This window comes from Lepeophtheirus salmonis, chromosome 8, assembly GCF_016086655.4.
Source record: "Lepeophtheirus salmonis chromosome 8, UVic_Lsal_1.4, whole genome shotgun sequence".
NCBI classification, from domain to species: domain Eukaryota; kingdom Metazoa; phylum Arthropoda; class Copepoda; order Siphonostomatoida; family Caligidae; genus Lepeophtheirus; species Lepeophtheirus salmonis.
In genome coordinates this window covers 10196074-10219009 of record NC_052138.2, presented here as the reverse complement: position 1 = coordinate 10219009, position 22936 = coordinate 10196074, and the positions used below count along the sequence as shown (strand labels likewise).

Genomic DNA, 22936 nt, shown 5'->3' with positions numbered 1-22936 from the left:
TCCGGAAAGGAATAACCCCCACCGAATACACTCTGAAGCGTGCCCTCATTCCGGAATAGACCAATATATCTGAAGAAACTGTCCATCTGTGACTGTTTAGCATAAAAGTTTTTTTGCTTTTTTTTCAATTAATTCATATAAAAATTGTATTATTTTCACGAAAGTTTATGCTAATTAATATACTCATAAAATTGCATTTTAACCTCAAAAACAGCCGTTGTAGAATTGTTATTTTTTTAATCACAAAAGATCAACTGATTTAAACAGGTAAATATTTTTATAAATATACTGTCTATAAAAAAACCTATACAAAGATTGATTAAATGTCCAACTTATTTCATGGAATGGGTGGAGAGTGGAATGGGCATCTGACGGGTGCAATTTATTTTAAGACATTTTGAAAAGAAAAGGTATTAGTTGTCTACCTATATTTTTAATAATAATAAAAACTGGTTATTTTTTAAGTCAAATTATACATACATATATTGAATAAGATAACCAAAATCAGCTAAAAATATAAATCTAATCCATCAAGAAAGAATATTAAACGTAGTAGAGATTGTAACCCGGGACAGTAGAAACATTCCTTTTTTCTCCACTATAAAAAGAGTTACAGCCATAAATTTTTTATAGCAATTGTTTAATTTAATGGAAACTACTGCAAGAAAAAAAAGTATCAACAATTTCTTGAGATATTGGATTTAAACTGTTTTTAGTAACTTTTTTTTAAGTAGCAATATTGTGTAAAAATGCGATCATTTTTTCATAGTTTTTCCTGTAACTCATATCCTTTAAATTATTAATCATTTTGCCATATTCTTATCAAATTTCAAAACTCACTCATTGAGAAGAAATTTGCTTTAATTGTAGCATTAAGTACACAGGGGACAGTTGCAACAAGTGTTGCAATTTCCCCCTCTTTATTGATTCTTCTTCGTTATTTTATATATTTACTCTTCACATCAAGCATGTTTTTTTAAGATAGAGCTGGGCTCTCAATAAGTCTTTAAGAGTGAATTTTTTCAATCTATAATACTGGTCAGTGATCTATAATATAAATCTTATTATATCAAAATATAATATAAGACTTTAGAATTTAATCGTTCAACCTCATGGAAAGTCTAGTTATTTATTCATCAAAATATTATTCGTCCAATTTTAGTAATTTCTAACTTAAATTATATCTTTTTTAACTGCTACATGCGTTTGTTTGCAAATGGTACAGTTCTAACATTTGACGAGTCATATTCATATACAATTTGTTGAAAACTATTCACTTACAAAACGCTTAAATATGTTCAAACAATAGCAGACATGCTTAGGTATGTCTGGTTAAAATTCGGGGATTCAAAGTCAACCCGTCTCTGAGGAATGGGGATTGTGCGTTATTTAGTTACATTAGTTTGTTTACAAAGTGATCGAGAGTCTTGCGGTAAAATAGTAAAAATCCCTGAATGATGAAATTATTAAATATATTTATTATTACCAGTAGTAACCGGCATTGTTCGGAGTAATTAAGTGATGGCTAAAATACACACTTTGCTTTAATAATATTGAAAATAATTCCAAAGAAGTCCTCACATACTCACACATGACTACTCAACAATTATATCAATTCACATGCTATGTTATCTCCTCAAGAATAAAAAAATCAATATAATGTGAGGACTGATGCGTACTTTAGTCTCTAGAGTTCTCACTAACAAAAACACAATCCTACATACAATACGCCTGAGAGAGTTAATTCATTTTTAGATACCAGCGTTTACATTTTATTCAAATCTTAATATAATGTACTGTAAATGCATATAAATTACGCATTAACAAAAACAAACAAACTATAGATACTCGATGGTACATGCACCCACCTGCAATATTTCATTAATTAGACTACATTATTATTGATTAGATCCTAATATGAATATGATATAAATGAGGGAGCACCATATATATTGCATCCTGTATATGCCGCATGCTAAAGGACTGCAACATTTACATTGACTTGATTGTTAAGTATCAGATCAAAATGGATTGATTTAGTTCAAAGATTCATACATATATTTGAAGTATTGCCGTGTGGCTTTAAGCAAAATGGGATAAAAATCAATTAGTTTAAACAACAAACTGTTCAAAAAGGATATTTAATAGTTGTTAGCTTGAGGGCTTTAAATTTTGTAAAGCCCCTTAATATATTACTTTTCAAAGTTTCAGTGGGACACTTGAAGCTGCTCAAAAAAAAAAATGTTGCTAGACTGTATTGAAATATGGAGACATAAATTAAGATGGAAAACCCATTTGAATGTAAATATGTTGCACCCTGAAACTACACACTGTCACGCCACCTACCGTATAATATGTATCATTTAGCTTGATCATACCTTATTGAGAGACAAAAAAAATGTAGCAACCTTTCCCGATCTCCACCTACTTCATTTTTTGTAAAAGTAATGTGATCAGAATTAATTTTTTTTAATGATTCGATGAATAGTTGTAAATAAAATTTCAAAAATGGAAATATTTTGTCAAGTCACAACCTTCAAAAGAAATATATTAAAAGCTCGGTACATACTTCTAAATATGTATATTGTTTAATTCACATACAAAACATTAATTTACCTATCAAGGTGAAAATTACTTTTATGTATATAGAACATATATGAATGTAGGTTATAGGATGACATAAAATAATATAAAAATATATTTGTCAATTCACAATTAAATAAATGAATTCTTGATTGTATAATATTAGACTCAGGAAATGAAAAACCTTTGTTTCATTTCATATCTAAAGGTACAAACAAAGTCACAAAACTATGATTACCTGGGGGATCAATAGGGGAAGTAAGACACACAATCAAATTAAAAAATTAGTTCAAATGGACGTAGTTGGTTTTTTAACCCCTAAGCGGATTTTACAAGAGACCTCTTGCACCTCTTTTACCCTTTCTTTGCGGAAGACGCGATATCTCGTCTTAAAAGGAAAAATTAGACAATATAATTGAAGGATCATTTCACTATGATTTGACTGGGATTAGATTTCTCCGAAAGATCATGGGTTGGTTGAGATTGAATTGAAAAATATTGAGTACTAAATATGTCAACTTGACAAATTGAATTAGGCCTGGGCTAAAAAAAGGATTGGAGCTCAAAGGCTTCAGGGACTCTTTGATCGATTTGAGTCCATGATCATGACGAATTCAATGTGAATGAATTAAAGGTATTCAACGATCGTTTTAAAGATGCAGCATTCCGAGAGGATCGATTCATTTACAGTAATAGTATCTCAGATTACGAGCAACATCTTTCAAAGTGAAGTGCCTCAAATAAAAATAATGATTTCAAGTTTGCTTTTGAAGCATAAATTGACTATCATTTGATGATAATAATCAACATAGAGGAATAGTTATGAGAGGAACGCCTCTATGTTTTTCACAAACCAAATTTCGTCACCTTTATATATTTTTGATGTTTAATATCAGATTGACTTGGATTATGGATTAGAAGCTCATTATACACAATATAAAGAAACGCCATATTTCTAAAAAAAAAATATCAAACAGAAAAACTTAAGTTCCTTATCCAATAATCTCATCTGCGTCCTGAATAAACTTATCTAGCCACAGAAAGCGGAATATTTATGATCTAAGTTCCTTCCGGATAAAAAATATCGGGGAACTTTTTATCCGAAGGAACTAAAAAAATTAGATCTATCATGAATATATTTTTTAGTTCCTTTGTTTTATACTCATCAAAGATAATGTTGAGGTTACTTTAATAGAGCATAATTAATGTGATTTATCACTAAATTGACTGTAAAAATTATTTCCCGTAACTTCATCATTGTGAAAGTTGGGCATAAGCATAAACACTCCAATTTTATTAGAATAAAAGCCCTTACATCTTTTATATTAATGAAAAAGGGGAAGTATTGCTCTGTATTTGAATAGCACAATAGAATCAACAAGAAAGCTCTTTACAAGGGCCAAATATTTTCTCCAAATATCCTACTTTTCTGGTCTCTAACCCCTGAATTATGTTCTTTTCACTTTTAATGTCTTTCAATGAAGTTTTCTTTCGATTTTTTTTTTTTTTAAGTTTGTCCATTTTAATTAAATAAATATATTTAATTCATGTCTCTATCATGGTATCGATTTTCGTTTATTAAACAGTCTGTGACAACGCTATATTATGAATTAAGACAAAAACTAGGATGAATATGAAGAATAATTAACTTAAGAAAATTACATTAGCATGAAAATTATTTAGAAGTGGCCGCGAAAAAAGAGTTATTACCTCATTATTTACATAGATAACCCTAGCTAAAACAATTAAACTTCCAACCAATATTCAGATTACTTGTTATGTAAATGGATAACAGGCACTTCCAAGAGCTTTACAATCAAAATTATAACTATTTACTATTATATATGTTTATTAAAGTATCATGAAAGATGGTTTAGATATGGCAATACTCTTATATGTCCTTACTGATGAAATGCTGGATCAATTTTTAATTCCAAACTAGAAACTAGAAAGATGTAAAAAAGAAACCATCTTGGATATTCCATTTGATAACAATTAATAATGGATGAGACGAATCCATTATATTCATGATGAATAGCCTACACAAACCTACATTACGCATATAAGTTAGTAATACCCCCACATAGGTATTTTTAAAAATATATTGATGTGTCTACGAGCTTATCTATTAATCTCGAATATATCGAAACAATACCTGTTCACAACCCTTTTACTAAAATATGATTCTCACCAATAAATTTTTTTGTTATTTTTATAATGATTCTGGAATATTTCACTCGTAAAAATTCCTTAGACAAGCGTAGCAAGGAAACAGAAAATGAACTTTTTGTATTTATTTACAGCCTAGATATTTAATAATCCCCATTTGTAATTTTTTTTGGGGGATGTCCGTTATTGATTTAAAAAAAGTAACAACAGGTAAAAAAATCCTGCTGGAGCCAACTCAACTTTATTAGTTACTCATGAGAGTAACCGACATTAATCCCAGTTATTGGGCGTCAATGAACTTTTCTTTAGATATATATGTAGATATGTACTCCCCTTTTCTTTTGATATATGTACAGTTGACATTTTTGTAAGGGAAAAAAAAAAAGAGCACAAGAAGAAAGTGGGAGCAAGACATATAGTACTACTGAAATAATACACTTGTTAATATCAGCCATTTGTTAACGGATTTAGGGGAAAAATGAGACGCTGCAATAAAAAAAAATAACTTTCTACATTTAAAAAAGCATTAGGTTAGAAAAATATCATAAAGAAATTTAAATTCTGCTATATCTATTGTATTATGCCTTTTTAAAACAATTTATACAAAAGATAGGCAATAATTATTCTTTTAGAGAGAGGTACTAAGACCAATACGAACTATTAAATAGTGAACAAAAAATAAGAAAGAGCACACGCAACAACCGTTTTTCCTTTTCTAATTTATAAACTTAGTTTTTCCTTAACAAAAATTCAACTCTAGTTATTTAAATGGAGGCACTGAGCTTTGGCTACAAACGCTCATTTCTACATTGTTTTTTTCTTAGACCGCAGAGTTCTAAGATACTAAGCGCAAACATACAACACTTTTTCCTTGATACCGATTATTTCACTCTAATTTTGTCAAAGTTTACCCTGTCATGTAGAAAATATAATTTTTAAATCAAATTGTAAAATTGTCTATAATTCTTAATGAATTTTTAGGTATTATATGTTTATTTTTTTAAATTCAAAAAGAAAAACTGTTTGATGTACAAGAATAGCCAGTAAGGCGCCCTCTATCCAGTCAAAAACTGACAGAATCTCAAATTATAAACAACTAAAAGGACGTCAAATTTCTTAGAGAAAAATTCAAATTATTCTGTGACATATATATTTTCTTATAATATATATTACATTGAGCTTGGATTTTTCACATTTCATAATTTTTTTAGTCGTAATTATCGTTTAAAATCCTATTGAATTTGACGACGATACTAGAGCCGTGTATCTACAAAAAAGATGTGTCGGACGTTAAAAAGTCCCTGTAGTCTGAAAGAAGCTGTTTTGAATAAGGAGTCATTCATAAATAACGAGGTTATTTTCACCTCCACCAGGGAAGTTGAACGGGCGCTATGATTTTTGTGCTGTAGCGTGTGTCTATTCTAGTATCACATTTATTTTTAACCCCTTTTTGGACTTACTTCTTCCCTCCCCTCCCCCAGAAGAAATGAAAGGCCCTTATCTTTTAGAAGAAAAATAAAGTAAAGCTCTACATTTTTCAAATTCGTGTTCTCTATGCCAACATTTATGCAGTTTTAAAATATTATTCAGCTCTAAGTGGTTTTAAGTTTACCCCCTCCCCCAAAAAAAAAAACGAGAATAAACTTAATAACCCCCTCTCCATAAGTGACCACGTGGTTTGCTAATGTGAATTTAAAAAGTACATTTATTAGTGAATAAATAAAAATATTTAAATGAACAAGTTATATATTAACTTAAAATTCATAACATGGCTATTGCCTATATACTTTGATATAATTTTCCTTTATCTATTTTTTTTTTTTTTTTAACATAGGTTACTTAAGTATAATTAAACAAAACTTGACGAGTACATTCATATGTAGTATGTATATAAGAGATAAGATTTAAAAATAATTATTTTTTGTATATTTTTAAATAATATTCAAGTTCATAAATTAATGCATTTTTTTAACCGGAACTATTCGAAATGCGCATTCAATAAAAAATATACGTAAATACATACTATCATTGTAACTTTAATTGCAAATACATATATTAGGGTTGCTAATTAGCTTGTACCTAATTATACTCACAAAAAAATTATTCGACAAGGTTATTATTTATGTTCTAATTTAGTAACAATTTGTCAATCAAACAATTTTTGTATCTATTATAATAATAAATCAGGTAAGCACTAATATATATTTCTGAGTATTCTACAAACAAAACCATCGCCAAACTATAACTTTTAATGACCTAATATAAGATGCAGTAAAAAGCAATCCATTATTTTCAATAGATTTTTTTTCCCCATTTATTTTCATCTCCTTGACAATCAAAATAGTGTTTACATAACGGTTGACGATATCAATTATTTTATCCACATATTCGATATTTGGCCTTCCAGTGCCGGGTGCATCTTTGACATCAACATTCCTGGAACCGAACCAAAAAAGCCAAAATTGGGCGTGATTGTCTGTTACAGTATCAGAATCATAAACACTATTCATATCTTCAGCCTCCTGGCTTGAGTTTTACCCTTTATCGAAGAAAACTGTGAATAAGCCATATTTTCTCTATGCTCCTTGACGCATGGTCAAACAATACTGAGTGGAAAAATAACAAAACTGTTTATAAAACGCGAGTTACACATTACTAAAGCCATCTATTGGGAAAATAATCTCTTTACTACACCGGTTCCGGTAGGATACCTTTTTGGTTTTTAGCAGACCGAACTTATTTTTTCTTTTGAAGAGATTCGATTTCGACCGGTCTCAAGTAATTGGGTTTGGTCTGTCTTACCAAACAAATTATTGAATAAAAAATAAAGCTAAATATAGTATTTAAACATGTCATAAATTGTTTTTGAGTTGTCTTTTCTTGATTTCATAAAAATCAAATTTTTCGTAATTTAGTCATGTTACTGCAAGTTTTGTGTCTCCACTCCTTGTAATGTTAGTTTAAACAAAAAAAAATCATTATTAATAAAACATGCGCAAGCATTTTATTATACATTAAATAGGTAGACGTGAGCATACAAAAAAAGGGGTGTGATCCGTGGGGCAAAGGTGAAGAATTAATCTTTCTTGGAGTCTATTTCGAAATATGTATGTAGATAGAAATTTCGTAGAATATATGTAGGTGCATGGTTTTTCAGGCATATGTGTATTGTACATATACATTAGTGATGTATCGAAAATTTAAACATTTCCAGATAGGGATGCGAATATTTATAAAACACAGATAATAAATACCCTGTTGCAAATGCACATATTCGATACAACATTGAAGGAGTGTGTAACAAGATTGTTTCAACGCCTAAAAGGAATTTTGTAGATGAGTGACAGTGGGGATGTTCTGCCTCCTTTTCAAGCCTTTCAACATTGCCTTAGTTAAATAATATATGAAAACAAAAATATCCACATATCAAATATGGGAATGCGGGTTTAGCATAGATAATCACGGATATTCCTGGAATGCAATACATTTCTCTAATACAAATATTCAAGGAATTTTTAAAAAGAGTACTTCTAGGAAAGTATTGAGAGATTGGTTCAATAGCATATGCTTTTCTAAATATCCTTTAATTAATTATTTTCTTATAGCAGATTTAGGTTTTTATTTACACAGCTGCGTTTTTTGGAAACTAAAAGGTAGTTGCATTGGAAGTGTACTTCTGACTTCTGTACTTCTGAATACCACACTCCTTTTCTTAAGAGGAAAATGGGATATGTTTTTTCTTAAATGTATATACATAATCAAAACAAAAATGTTTAGAATGTGTACCACTTTGCAGAGTATGAGAGTGTTTTTTCATCTTTCTGTCGTAGTGGGCATCAAGATAGACAGATTGTAATATACGTATACACATATTTAGTGATGAAAATCCGCTGTATTTTTAGCTGGCCTGGTTTTTTTAAATTGGTAATCTGAAGAATGAATTTTCTGTTCCTTAGAAGTTGCCATTATTATTTAACTCCTGAGTTGTGAACATCCTTTCCAAAATAAATTCAATTATATTCAAAAACTGATTGAAGATTCGTGGGTTCTCATTAAAGACGGAGCGTATCCCTGAGGATTTGTTGCGGGGTTATAATTGTAAGTCCTTTTTGCACTCATAGAAAAATTGGGATCGACATCGGAGTAATTCTAGCAAATGTCCTTGTTTATATCCTTTTCTCCTTCCTTCCAGGTCACTTCTGAGTCTAGCTGATCTAATTAAACTTCAATAGTATTATTATTTCTCTCCTCCTAAACATTCTTCCGATTGTCAGGGTTACCATGTTAATTTTCGGTTCCTTTTTTTTAATATGCCCAATCTACACTGGATTTTCATCTCTGTATAGCTATCCGAGTGTGTGACTTACCAAATTCGTGACTCGGACTTTAAATTCCCGTTATACTCGAGACTCACACTGTAAATTCCCGTTAAACTCGGGACTTGATCTTAAAGTTCATGTCAGACTCTGGAATTGGTCTTGAAGTTCAAGTTGGGCTCGGGATTCAGAAACACCCTGACATTTTAGTGAGTCTACAGCTCTGGTTGAGACAAAATATAACTAACATTAAAACTGATATAACAAGTATGGCATTCACGTCTCATCATCACTTCTTCAAGCTGAGTAATATGCCAAAAATGATTTTCGTGTCAACTAGCCTCCCCCCTAAGTATTTTCTCAGAAATGACTCCTTCAACTAATACATTTGATAGTCAAATAAAAGCACTCCATGAACCCCCTTAGTGGCGTGAAAACATTATAAATATAATATACAAATACAATAATGATATGTGTACATAAAATATCGACAAAAGTTTTTTGTAATGACATTCTCATGAATTTTTACCCCCTTGTAAAGAAAAAAAGTAATTACGTCATTCTCAACAACAATTACAAAGAATTTTCACCCTCATCCAAACATAAAATAATAGATATAACTTTATTCAAGTCATTATGTATACAAGTAATTACAAACTCTTTTTATCAATATCTCTGTATGTAGACAATACAGGAAGGCACTTGTGTGAATACGTACGAACTATTTACTAGGGTTTCTCATTTACCGGGGAACTTTTGTTGAGCCGAATCCCCGAAAATATTTTTTAAATAACAAATACTATGAAATTTAATTATTTATTTTCATACTTTAACACTAGAACAACGATGTTATCATTTTTTGTACCATTTGGACTTTGGAGTATTATATAATATTTTTAGACAAAGCTTGCTTTTAAAAAATTGTATTTAATAAGCATATTAACACTACCTCAATACAAAATTTTAAAGACATAGTCTTATGAATTAAACTTTAAAAACATTTTATACTACCTCAGCTAATGCCTTTAATAGTTATACATATTACATATTTTGGTTAAAAAATTCAAAAGGAACATCAACTTTAACCAAAAATACACAATAACGAGGTATAATCTTTTTGTTTACACATTAAGGCAAAATATCCATGAGGTAAAATGGGTTGAAGGGTAAAAGTTGCAGAGTATATTGTATAAGTTTGCCGGTACGTCATACTTTCTCTTCTATCTCGACATTAGAGACAGTGACAGTAGATAATTGAAATTAAGTTGTGCAACCTTTTAATAATAAGATAATAACTTTGCAAAGGGTAGAGTATATTATTAGAGTACTCAATCGATCACAATTACTCTAATAAGTTTCCACGTAGGATTAGACTATCTTGGAGTTTGTACTGTATATTTCTGTTCATGTACTTTTATAGTAATTTTTTGTCTCAGGAGTCAATAAATTTGATGAGATAGAAGTTCCTCTCCGTGATACCTATTACGATCAACCTGTAATTATACTGTAATGGTTTAGGGTAGATACGAGAAAAAGTTAGGGTTAGTACTTTACGGAAAGAGATGTTATCTCCTCCGATCTCATCCCCCAGTCCAGGGATCGACTCTGAGCCCCCCTTCCCCGGGATACTTCATAAATGACAAGCTCCCAACCTCCTCCACATTTTGAGACCTTTTTATTTACTTTCATGTTCTTCCAAAGTGCTAATTATCCGAAATCCTCAAAAAAGTCAACTCCTCCTTCTCCAATAATATATTTTTGGTATTGTCAAGTTATTTCTTATTTCTAAAAGGTTCTGATAGTTGAATTTTCTGTCTCCAATTTCGAGATAAAAAGAGAAATGATGACGTGCGGACAAATTTATACAATGTATCCAAGTTCTAAGGCGAAATAGTTTTAGGCAAAATTCCCTGAGGTAAAATATCTAGTGGCAAAATAGTTTAAAGCGAATTATTAAGCGTTCTCAGACATATCAAAATTCATTACCTCGATGTTTTGCAGCAAGTTTATACTCATATTGCAGTTATGTTTATAAATCAGAACAAACTCAAGCATAATTTTTTGTTGACCTGCATTGTTTATAAACTTAAGAGGGATTATTTTTTATATCAGCTGTCCAGGAAGGAAGGTGCTGTACAACCGTTGTTCTAGTGTTACGAATAAATAATGAATATTAATATACTCTTACCATAGAGATAAAATACATAGAGTGCTAACACTAATTAAAGCAAGGGTATTTTTTTTGAAGCCGAAAGTTAGTTGAGCAAAACAATGGAAAATAGAGCTATTTATACATCAAATACTCCAGATCTTGTATGGAATCATACTATTCTTCTTTAAAAACTGAAGGGTTTCAAAAAAATGAATATAACATAATCATATGGAATATACAGTTAGAATGGAACCTTAAAATATTTGAAGCGCCCTCTATATTGTTAAATTACTTATGTATTACTACTATAATTTGAATGTTTGGGCCAACCGCTTCTTCAAATTCTCACTCTATTTTATATATATATATATATGAGTCTTATATTCTCCATTATGATTTATTTCATTTTCACCAACATTAGTACGTACTGCAGGGCGTTGCTAGCTTTCATCAATTGGAAGGGGCTTAGCCCCAAAATTTATCCATAATATAAAAATATTTATTTCATATATACATATGATAAAAATTTGGAGGAGGGGGGAGGAGCCTTCGGAAATTTTTAGTGGGATTACTTTTGATATCAGCAGTCCGCAAAGGAAGGTACTGTACAAACATCGTTTCAGAGTTATGATTCAAGTGTAGAAGATAAGAAAGCTTGTGGAGGATGGAGAAAGCTACTAGGATCAGTTTAGAAGTTGTATACCGATATGTCTGTATGAGAGAAAAGATGAATTTCTGTCCCAATGACTTTTTGGCCTCCCCAGTCCCTTTGTCTGAATCCTTTGGACTCAATATGGTTTCATATTGAGTACAAAGCCTTTAGAGTCCACCATATCAACATTGCCAACCTCCAAGCCTCTGCAGAGTCCCATTGAAGGAGGATGTCCATGACTTAGGTTGCTAAAGTATGCATGGCCTTCCAACCTCGTCTGGAGGCCGTAATTGAAGCTGACGGAAAACAAATTAATAAATAACAATCTTCATAATGGGTAAATAAAAAAGTATTTTGAAGATTTTCCTGTACGACTTCATTCTGATCTGTTGATAAACCCCGGTAAAACGGGATTCCTCAAGAGAAACGCTACTGCATACTACATTGGTAGAAAAATACATGTAATAATGGCGATTGGAAAGTACGTTACCTATTTAACTACGTAATGGAAAGAATATAATTACCATTTTGTAATAATGATATAAGTAAAATTTGTCACTTTTTTCCAAAGCAAAATAATAATAATGGTTAACATGGAAGAAAACGAAAAAATTTCACTTTAAAATGATATATGTATGGTTGTATTGTAATCGAAAAATAATTGTTTGAAAACTTATATACATATCTATAACAAACGAAACAAAACCGGAAGTTTGAATTCTTTCATTACTCTGACTTAATTAATTTTAGGTAAGGGAGACCGGGAAATGTTGGGACATGCCCCTATTTCTCGAATATCAAAATGAAGTAATATTTTTCTAATAAAATAGTCTGCTTTGAATGTTTTTGTTGTAACAGAAGGTAAGTTCATAACTTGACGCGTCACCCTTTTATTTAGAAATTTTTCCATACTTTTTTTAACAAAAAGTATAGGAAGTTCTCTTTAAAAAATACAACGTGTCAAGTTATGAACACATCTTTACATCATTTGAATTAACTATAGATTATTTTGCATTCAATTGATATAATTTTATCGAAATTTAAAATCACTAATTGAAAAGACATTGGAGTGCATTCAGTACAAAGGGATTTATTGTAAAGAGTGTTTTTATGTGACGTGAACATGTTTGATGTTGACCATTTTGGGAGCCTAAACAACCAAGTTTTATACGAATACAAACACTTTTTTCATTAATATTAAGCTAAATAGTAAATTATTAGATGTCAAAACGGAGCCAACAAATATATAGGACTTCAACCTTACTTTCTATCAAGCATATTGCCTAGTTTTATTTTATATATGACCCTAAAATGTATTAAAATATGCTATTACATCGTTATACAATCTTATTTTCAAATTGTATATAAAAATTAACTATAAAAATAGAAGGAATAATATACTATTTTCGTTTCTAATCGATTTTTTTTTAAATGTACAAATTTAGCCATTTTTAGGGATTTTGAGTACATCTTAGTTTGATTATATTCAAATATGTGTATTTATTATTGATATACAGTAGTATTAATTGCAGACGTTAAGCCTTTTTTTATTCTTAGACTCATTTGATGAAGTTTCATCAAAAGTTATTCGAAATTTATTCATTTTATGTTGTAACTAGAATGGCACTCGTAATAGTGCCAACTTCCACCTTTGGTCATTTTTCTTAAATGAAATATCATTTCTTCTCTATGTTAAAGTAAAAAAGTACAATGTTGAACTATTTGAATTTTATAAAACTTTATACATATTATATTCATACTATAATATGTGTTATATATTTTTATGATTGAGTGCCACAAAGAAATGATTTCAGCTATGTATTTCAGTTCAAAAGTGATGGTCGATTATGCGCTTTTGACTTTTTGTGTGTCTTGGACCTTTAAACTTGACATTCGATTTTTTTTTATATTAAGCATCTTTATTAAACTTACATACTGACACCAATTTGACCTCTGCATCTCAATATGATCCAATGTTAATGTAGATTATTTATTTTTAATGGTTTGTGTTACCTTGACCTCTCAAATTTAATGGCAGCTTACTGTGACTATATATAATCTTTATATGAAGTTAATTCAAAATCGATTTGTAACTTTTGCCGACATCACCAACAGACAAACAGAGAGGCAACAACATGACCTCCACTTGACTTCGTTCGGTGAGGTAAAAATATCAACATTGAGCCCCTCCCCCACAAGATAGTATCTCTTTCAATTACCGAGTGGGCCATTAAAATCTGAACACTGAATTTTAAACTTCAACAAGATATAATTTATTAATTGACAATAGAATTTCAACAAAATTAATATAAATATAAAAATAAATGTGTGTCTGAGCTCTCCTATTAATTAATGTGCCACCCTTAGCGCCAATGATGACTTCCAAGCGCCGATGGAAGACCTGGCACCCACTGAGGATGTTGTCCTCTCTAACGGCGTCCCAGTACTGGCTGACAGTGGCTTTGAGGAACTCGGTATTTGGGTGAGGGATCCTGGAGGGCTTCCCCTCAAGATACACCTAGGGGGTTTGCATTAGGACTGCAGGTGGGCCAAAGGTGTCAAAAAAAAGTTCTAAAGAACTAAAAATACTAATTCAAAAGATTCTTGTAAAGGGGAGATGGGATTCTTTAATTGCTGGTATCAAAAGTGGGCTCACCACCTTCACAAAGCTCTTTCCACCCACTTTTTTGATAGCACTGTTGTGAAACTCTTGCATGATTCTCATGGACTTGAGCGGATTGGCCTGGGCTGTTTTCTTTAACTCCTCTGGGTACAGTTTGGCCTTTTTGTGAGAGCCCGTAATCCTTTCAAACGTTCGGACGGCCTATCCGGTGGTTTTAGAGACGCCCAACTGCTTTACGTGCGCAAATATAAATTTGTCGGTCACGTACAAGTGTCATTTTCTCGACTTTTACTTAAGCTGGATAGCTCAAGTTTTATTTTTTGTTTTTTTAACTAATTGTTTATGCTTTAATATATCAAAATGTGAATTAATTCCAATCACTCAACCTTAATTAATTATTGAATTAGTAAGTATTCAGATTTATATGGCACATCCGGTATGTTCGAATTTATGCCGTCAGAGAGAAGTGTCCTTTGTTTATTCTTCTTCATTAGTTCATATATATATATATTTACTCCTCACCATGTTCATTTTCAACCCAGCTGAAGAGAGTTGGGAGAGTGAATTTATTCGACCTATAATCCTGATCAGATATGTCAAATATGAGTATAAATAATTTGTGGAAAAAATATTGGCTGGTATAATCTCTAAATAGATTCAAGGAATAACAGACATAGGACTCTGAGTCAACACAGCTCCAATAACTGTACCGTAACCAAAAAGTGCTGCAATCTTTCCCCTCTTCCCTACATATACGATCTAGTTAAAATAAATTGAATTATAACAAAAATACTCAATATGCAAGGTAACTCAATACAAAACGACTATAAACCATACGTAGGATAAAATAATTAATTATTATGGATCGAAGACAGGCAGTTTGAATGGGCTAATGATGAGAGATTCCAGGTAGAAATGATTGTATACACAGATACCTACAATTCAATTCATATAATTATACAATTGTTAAATGAAGATAGATCATGAATATTGTATGAAAAGGTGAGAATAATATTCAAATGAAGTCATCATGATTTTTTTTTCTTTAAATAGGAGGTTTAAAAATATACTTTTTAATCAACATTAATATATGGATTATAGGAACTCAGTACGCATATAAGTTTTTGTTGAACCTAAGTAGATTTGTAGAAAATATGCCCTGAAACGCATGCGATATTTTTTGTAGTTGGAAATCTGAACAAATATTTTTATTTTCTATATCTGTTATCATTAGTGTTGTGTTAATCCTCATTTATTTGGTTTAGTCCATTCTAGTGTTAGGACTAGTCTATCAGTCCTGGGACCGGTCCTTAATACCGTCAGTCCTTCGGACTGTCATCAAGGACTGAACTTTATTGGTTTTTAGGAGTTATATTCAGGACTGAATTGGACCGGACCGAGAGTGAACTAGATGGGACTGCAGTTTTCAGTCCTAAATAAGTACTGACACAACACTAGTTATCAATATTCTTTCATTCTTGAAGAGAGAACATCTAAGTTGGTATAAAGTAATCGTTAGTAGATGTGCTCATGAAAGAAGGGGACTGAGGATTTGTGGAGGAGTTATCAGTAAGGATGTGAAAAAGGTCTAAATCTTTGTAAGTATAAATTATAAAGATAACTTTGATAGACGACATATCTGCTGACACGGATCACTAATCATGAAAATCCACTGTAGAATGGGTATGTTATAAAAAAGAAACCAAAAATCAATATGGTGACTAGGGAAGAAGTAGAAAAGGATATAGACATGGACATTTGCTATAATTACTATTATGTCGATCCCAAGTTCTACTCTGAGTCCAACAAGGACTTTCTATTATAACCCCGCAACAAATCCTCAGGGATACGCTCCGTCTTTTATGAACACACTCGACTGTTCAATGAGGGTTTGAATATAATTGAATCTATTTAGGAAAGGATGTTCACAACTCCGGAATTAAATTATAATGACAACTGCTAAGGAAAAATAATATTCTTTAGATTACCAATTCCAAAAAAACGGGTCAACTAAAAAATAAACCGGATTTTCATGACTGGGGATCACTACAAAACTATAGTGCTCTTTGCTTGCTAATACATTTGAATTATCAAAATAAGGATAAATCATTAATAAGGGCACTTATATCTTGCTGGTTACTACTCACTTATACTTTTTTTAAACGTATTTTCACGAGAATTTCGACAATTTTTCCATCCTTAGTTATAAGTGCAAGTCCTCGTCGACTCAGAGTATATCTAAGGATCGACATCGGATTAATTCCTGCCTATGTCCTTTTATATACGATTATGAAGAGGTATTTGTGTTTATATTCTTCCTCTCGTAGCTGTTTGCAGCAATGTTAATATAAATAATTTGGATAAGATTACATTTAACGTTATCATTATCATGCATTAAAATATTAGCTTAACCCGTGCAAGTTTGTTTTTTTTACTCGGGAATATGAAGTGTCTTTTTTAATCTCCAAAGGTGCTGTTATTACTCTTAAATTCTATAAGTATAGAGTAATCAATGGCGCGTAAAAGACAAAGAGTAACACAGAGAATTGGTTAATGAGTAATACGTGTACGTCCTCGTTGGACTCAGAATTGAAGTGAGGATTGACATCAGGGTCATTCCTGCCTATGTTTTTATAAGACACGGAGCAAGATTTGTGTTTATTTCATTCATCTTCTAACTGCTCGTAGCTAATCGAAAGAAATTTTATAACAGCAAAGCTTCTGTCATCCTAAACATTCTTCAAATTGTCATGATTTTTAAGTTTTTTTAGCATACCGCTAGTTCATATCTTTTACAACTCTAGTTATTATACATGAATTCCCAAAATATAGAACATTCATAAAAAGTTAATCAAATTCACAAATATGTATTCCAAAAATATTTTTAACTTGTATCGGTAATTTATCTTCTGTACTTTTCATCGTAATAATCTTACAGTGTCTTTACGAACATTGACTCTATAATTTCACGGTTTGTTGAAATAGGAAGAAAAACCTTTGTCATGCAACTTTATTGATAGGAAAAAAGATAAATAGGTTAGTTATTTCTATAATATAATTATGAAGTACAAGTAAATACATTTTGCAATGGGTGCATTACACTTTTTTTAAATCAAAAAGTAACTTTTTCGTTGGAACCCACTAAGAGTGTTTTAATCTGAGCTTGACGTAGAAGGGAAGTGGGGCTCGGAGGTAAGTTTATAAGAACTGCGGTCCAGGACTTTAGTGGAATAATCACCTATTTTTGTTACATTAGCTAAGGGCCTTTGAGGGTGATGAGTACAACCAATCCTGAGATGTGACTCATATTCCGAATTTACAACCTTAGAGTATCTATTTATCTTCGTTAATTTTACTGTGCAATTCAAATATACATTAGTATAGATTCGTGAACCTTTTAAGAATGTATAAAAATTCCCCATCGATAGGCACCTTGAATAAAAAAAATCATCAACATTAATTCCTATTACTGGGAAATGACCATTAGTGTGTTCGAAAAGTAATGGAATGTTATGAAAAATGAAAATTCTGTTGTTTCGTTGGTATTTTTTTAAGCATTTGGTTCGAAATTATTGGTATGAAAGCTTTAGAATTGAGGTCAGCTGTTCAGGTAGATTAAATAATTTTAATTTAAAATGAAAGCAAAAAAAAAGAGGTGTCCGTTCTAATCCGCATCGGTCAAACCAACACCATCATCATGATCATGACAATACTCTCAGTCAGCAACCAGACGGTCTAGAGGGTCAGAAAACGACTTTAAGCACGAGATAACATTGAAAACAAATCTCTAAGTGGTCATTCAACCAAACTAACTCCAAAAAAAATGCTTAAGAGGCCCTTGAAGTTCAACCAAAAATGAAAATTACTGAGTTGGCAAGGAAAAGAACATTTCCAACTTTACAGTTTCAAGAGCCGTAACAATTGTTGTTGATAAGTCTGTACAGGCTTCAGAAACAACCTTTACCTAGTCAAGTAAAAAAAAAAAAATACTAGTCTCCAGTCCTGTAAGTGCATTCTCAATTATCTTAAACATCATGGAAATAGGGTCGTTTTCTTCCGTGAGGAAAAAATCTTCAAAGTTAATCCTGTTATTTACAGGCAAAATTATATATATATAACCCTTGATAAATACAGGGAAAACGGGATCTATAGAGAGAAATTTAAAATTTGAACTTTGTTATAAACTTTGCAAGAAAAAAAACCCAGCTAATATCTCAATATCACTTATACAAGTTGAGTAATATCCATTTACTATATACCTACTGTAAAAACCTATAAAAATCCCTTTTTATACGTCATATCCTTGAGCAATATCCACCTTCACTTCAAATCTCCTTGAATTTTAAGGTATAAGTGATTAAACCTGTTTAAAAAATCTTATTAATATCATCCTAACTTAAAACTTTCTTTGTTAATAGTATTTTTGCGCGACTTTCTCTCGACAAGCATTCTATATTCAATGATAATGAGACAGTCAGTCAATCAGTATGACGTGGTTGGAGTGTATAGTATACAAACAAATGAATCATTCAATATCATGATGGTAATGAGAGACATAATTGCAGGGGTAGTACTTTCATATTGGAAAAAGTCAATATCCGGGATGTGAGTGGTGTATTATCATTTGTTGGAAATGATTGAAGGGATGATGATGCACTTCTTAAAAAGGGATATAAGGATAGATGGGAAAATTGTAGAAATCTTTAAGGCAGACATTTAAAAAAAGTATATGTTGGTAAACTGGAAGATAACAGTGCTTTTATTAATTATACTTCTTCATATTTTGAAAATTCAAACGTATTAGCAATTCAGAAGAACTAAAGCTGTAAAAAAAAGTGAAAAAACGTTCCCGTTAACATGAGTAGATTTCATGTCTTATTAATATATTCTTTGTCACTTTTTATGTGACATCGGATGACTGTCACTTTATCAATTTCCGTCATGTTGTATGTAGCTTTTCCTTTCCTTTGCATAATTTAACTTGTTAATTCAATTAAAAGGGTTGAATTCATGGAGATTACATCGTTAGTTATAGAGTAATATTCAAGTATACTCGGCGCCCTAGCAGACAAAATAGTTGTCTTGATGCCAACTAATATGAGCAAATATAGATTGTATGGTCCTTGTTTCACTATTTGGTTTATAGATTTAAGGAGCACTTTAGTTTACATAGTCATTTCCAGTGATGCGAATCGGTTGCATTTTGGACATGGCCATAGCACTAGCAATTTCATGGACCTTCATTCTTCTGACATCCATCACCATATCATGGATTATATAAATGATTTCTGGAGTAGTAACCTTAACAGGGTGTCCACAACTTTCAGCGTAACTTGTGCCCATATGGTCACTCCAAATATTTTGAAACCACTTATAAACTGTACTAATTGAAAGTGAAGAGTCCTCTTAATGTTTATGAAGCTTCTTTTTAGTCTCCTAATGCCTGTTCCTTTGATAAAGTAATGTTTAAACATCACACGAGAAAAATTTTGTCCATTATTTGAAAATCACTCCACTTCCTGGATTCAAATGAATGCCAAAGAGAAAGAAATCGACCGATCTGGCTGAAATGTTGCGTGTGTTCTTCAAGAGATGATACTACCTAAACATAACTTTGATACGCACGAGTAGTGCCATCTCTCGGAGTTTGCACGGACTTTTCGAACGACCCTCGTACATAAAGAACATATGAAAGAATAATCACAAATATGCTAAGCCCCCATCAATTAATCACTCCTTAGTCCTCGCTCATGAAATGTACCTCTATAGTTTTTTTACACCCTTTAATCCAAACGTATCATGCTGTAAGTATCAAGGTGACATTAATAGCCAACAATACTAGTACCAAGGTTGCTCTGACAAAAAAACAACCCCATATTAATGAATTTCATAATAAGAACCTCAATTATTTTTCAAGGTATGTAGATAATATCTTATTTCTGTGTTTTGAGTCCATGGACGACATTCTTGTAAGAGAAAAGATGTATTTTGAATATTTGTACAGACAACTTGACTTTACAAATATATATGTACCTACATCTTAAGAATTTCCGAAGAATTTTGTTAATAATATAATTTTATAAATGATTGTACTATAACATTTTCGCAAAAATGTGTATTATACCTGCCACCCCAACAACTTTTCCTCCATCTTTTACCATTTCAAATATGGTATTTCAATTTCAAATTAAAAGGTAAGGGAAGATTGGGAACAGTTGCAACATTTTTTGTTTCTGCTTTAAAATTGGTTTGTATTAGAAATTTGCCAGAACTTAACAGAACGGGATAAATTATGTCGGCTATTTTTGAAGTACATTTATAAATTGTACCATTCATTCAGATGTCAACAAATTGCACTAAAATGCAACCTGTAATTTTCCGTAGCCAGAAGCAATTCCAACAGTTGTTGAAGACGGGTGTAGTACTTTAAAAACTCCAAAATGTATCCTCAATAAGTGAGTTTTGCAAAATGTTAAAATTATATCAACTTGAAGCAGAGAATCAATCATTCAAATTATATTTGTTGTAATAACAAGGAAAATTAGCTGTATTATTAAAAAAATTATTACTCCAAAAAGTTTATTTATCTCTCCAAATCAGTTTTTGCCTACCCAATAACTAGAAGATAAGTTGACCAAATTTATTAATTTTTTAGTGTAGTTGTTATTGTCTCCGCCCTCCCCGGCCCAATATTTCATAATACAACCTCAGAATAGGACTACAACCCATTTATAACCATGGTACTACATACTATCCGTGTGTTATGTAGAAATGAAATTGGATACAACAAAGTATTACTACTAAATATTGAGAAGAATTGCAATTTTTGGTCATAAATTAGATTCCAGATTTTATTAAATTCTTATTTTGATATTTGATTTTAGCCTCGAATCAAAGTCAAATGGATAATGGTGAGTATATTTCTTTCTCTGTAATATTAATAGTGACTTCAACGTATAAAACAACTCTCAAAGTCTTTGTTCATTCATAATTAAGGACCCATCAACACAAAAACAAACTAGAATGAGTTTTCTCGAATATTATATGGAATGTATTTGCCTTCTTCAACTAATCATAATAGTTTCCATTTTTATGAATAAACTATTATCATTACTGACAAATATAACAAGGACCAGGCTGATAAGACTGCAATCTTTTTAGTAATTTTAGATCGATCCAACACTAATTTCAACCCATACCAGAAATGTGAATACTATAAAATTCAGTGTTGTCCAAAATATGTCTATGAAATATTGGGATGTTTTTTGTTGTTGTTTTTTTCCTTTTATAAAGCAAAAAAGTTAAATGAAAGTTTCTCATTTTTTCATTTTTCTTGATAAATCACATAATATACCTTTAAGTGACTGATTGACAACTTTTGAAATCTGTAATGGAAAGGTAATAAAACTACCATTGGAAAGTAAATCATAAACATCCCCAAAATAACTATTAATTGTTATATAATAAATATTGTACTTACAAGATATGGATATAATTTACATGAAAACCCACTTAACAAAAGACTCACCACAACCTTTAGCCGCTACAAACATACATAGGACTAACTACCCATATTTCTTCAAAAGACACCCATTAAATATCAACACAAAGAGCGTTATTTACAAAGACTCTAACATGAACAGATAAGCTATTCCATTTCTCGATCATACATAGACTACATATATATTACAATATACAGAAAAAAAGAAATAACAAAACAGGCATGTCAATCAAAAATAACAAATTCCTCTAAGAAAACTCTATGAATATATGTTTCATGGGCACATAAATAGTTTTCTTGAAGAAGTAACAGAAGCATCCCATGAAAATAGCTACCTAGAAGAGAACTGAAGACAAACTGTAATTATTAGAGCATACTATCCAAAGATCGAATTATTCTAAGAATATTCCCAACTTTTAACACATACATAATGATAATTATAACCAACTGAAAAAAATGAGAATTACGTCAGAGTACCATAGTTTTGAACATTAGTGATGAAGCAGTCACTATTTATCCGGAAAGGGAAAGATTCTTACCTTATATTTCAACGCTTTTTTAAGATTAATTATTCAACTACCAAGTCACTCTTAATTTATAAATATATAACTATGTATTCGAGCACCTTTAGAACCACCTTAAGGGCACTTATAGAACTGGTTGTTAAATTTTCTTTTAATATTATTTTTCCTATTAGGCAACAATAACAACCTTAAAAAAGGTGAGTCCGCGTACTCTTTTTTTAAAAGTTGCGCGGGTATTTTATTAACTACAGTTATATGTACGAACTGTACCCGTCGAAAGTGATAATTAATATATCCTTTCTTTGATTAATTACTGAATAAAATATATGTTCTTATCTTAATACAGGGAGTTATATATGATTTAAAAATTGATTGTAGTAATCAGGTAAATTCGTTGATGAACTAGATGTTAAAAT

The 22936-nt window shown here is 31.0% G+C and overlaps 1 protein-coding gene across 1 annotated transcript in view; it reads right to left on the bottom strand.

Annotated features, from left to right (window-relative positions):
- The window catches only part of bark (protein bark beetle), a 44175-nt gene extending 21521 nt beyond the window's left edge, over positions 1 to 22654 (bottom strand). Inside the window, exon 1 of the mRNA XM_071890683.1 lies at positions 22536 to 22654. The gene's annotated coding sequence lies outside the window, so the exon portion shown is untranslated. The remainder of the gene's footprint in view (positions 1 to 22535) is intronic.
- Between the last annotated feature and the right edge of the window lie 282 nt (positions 22655 to 22936).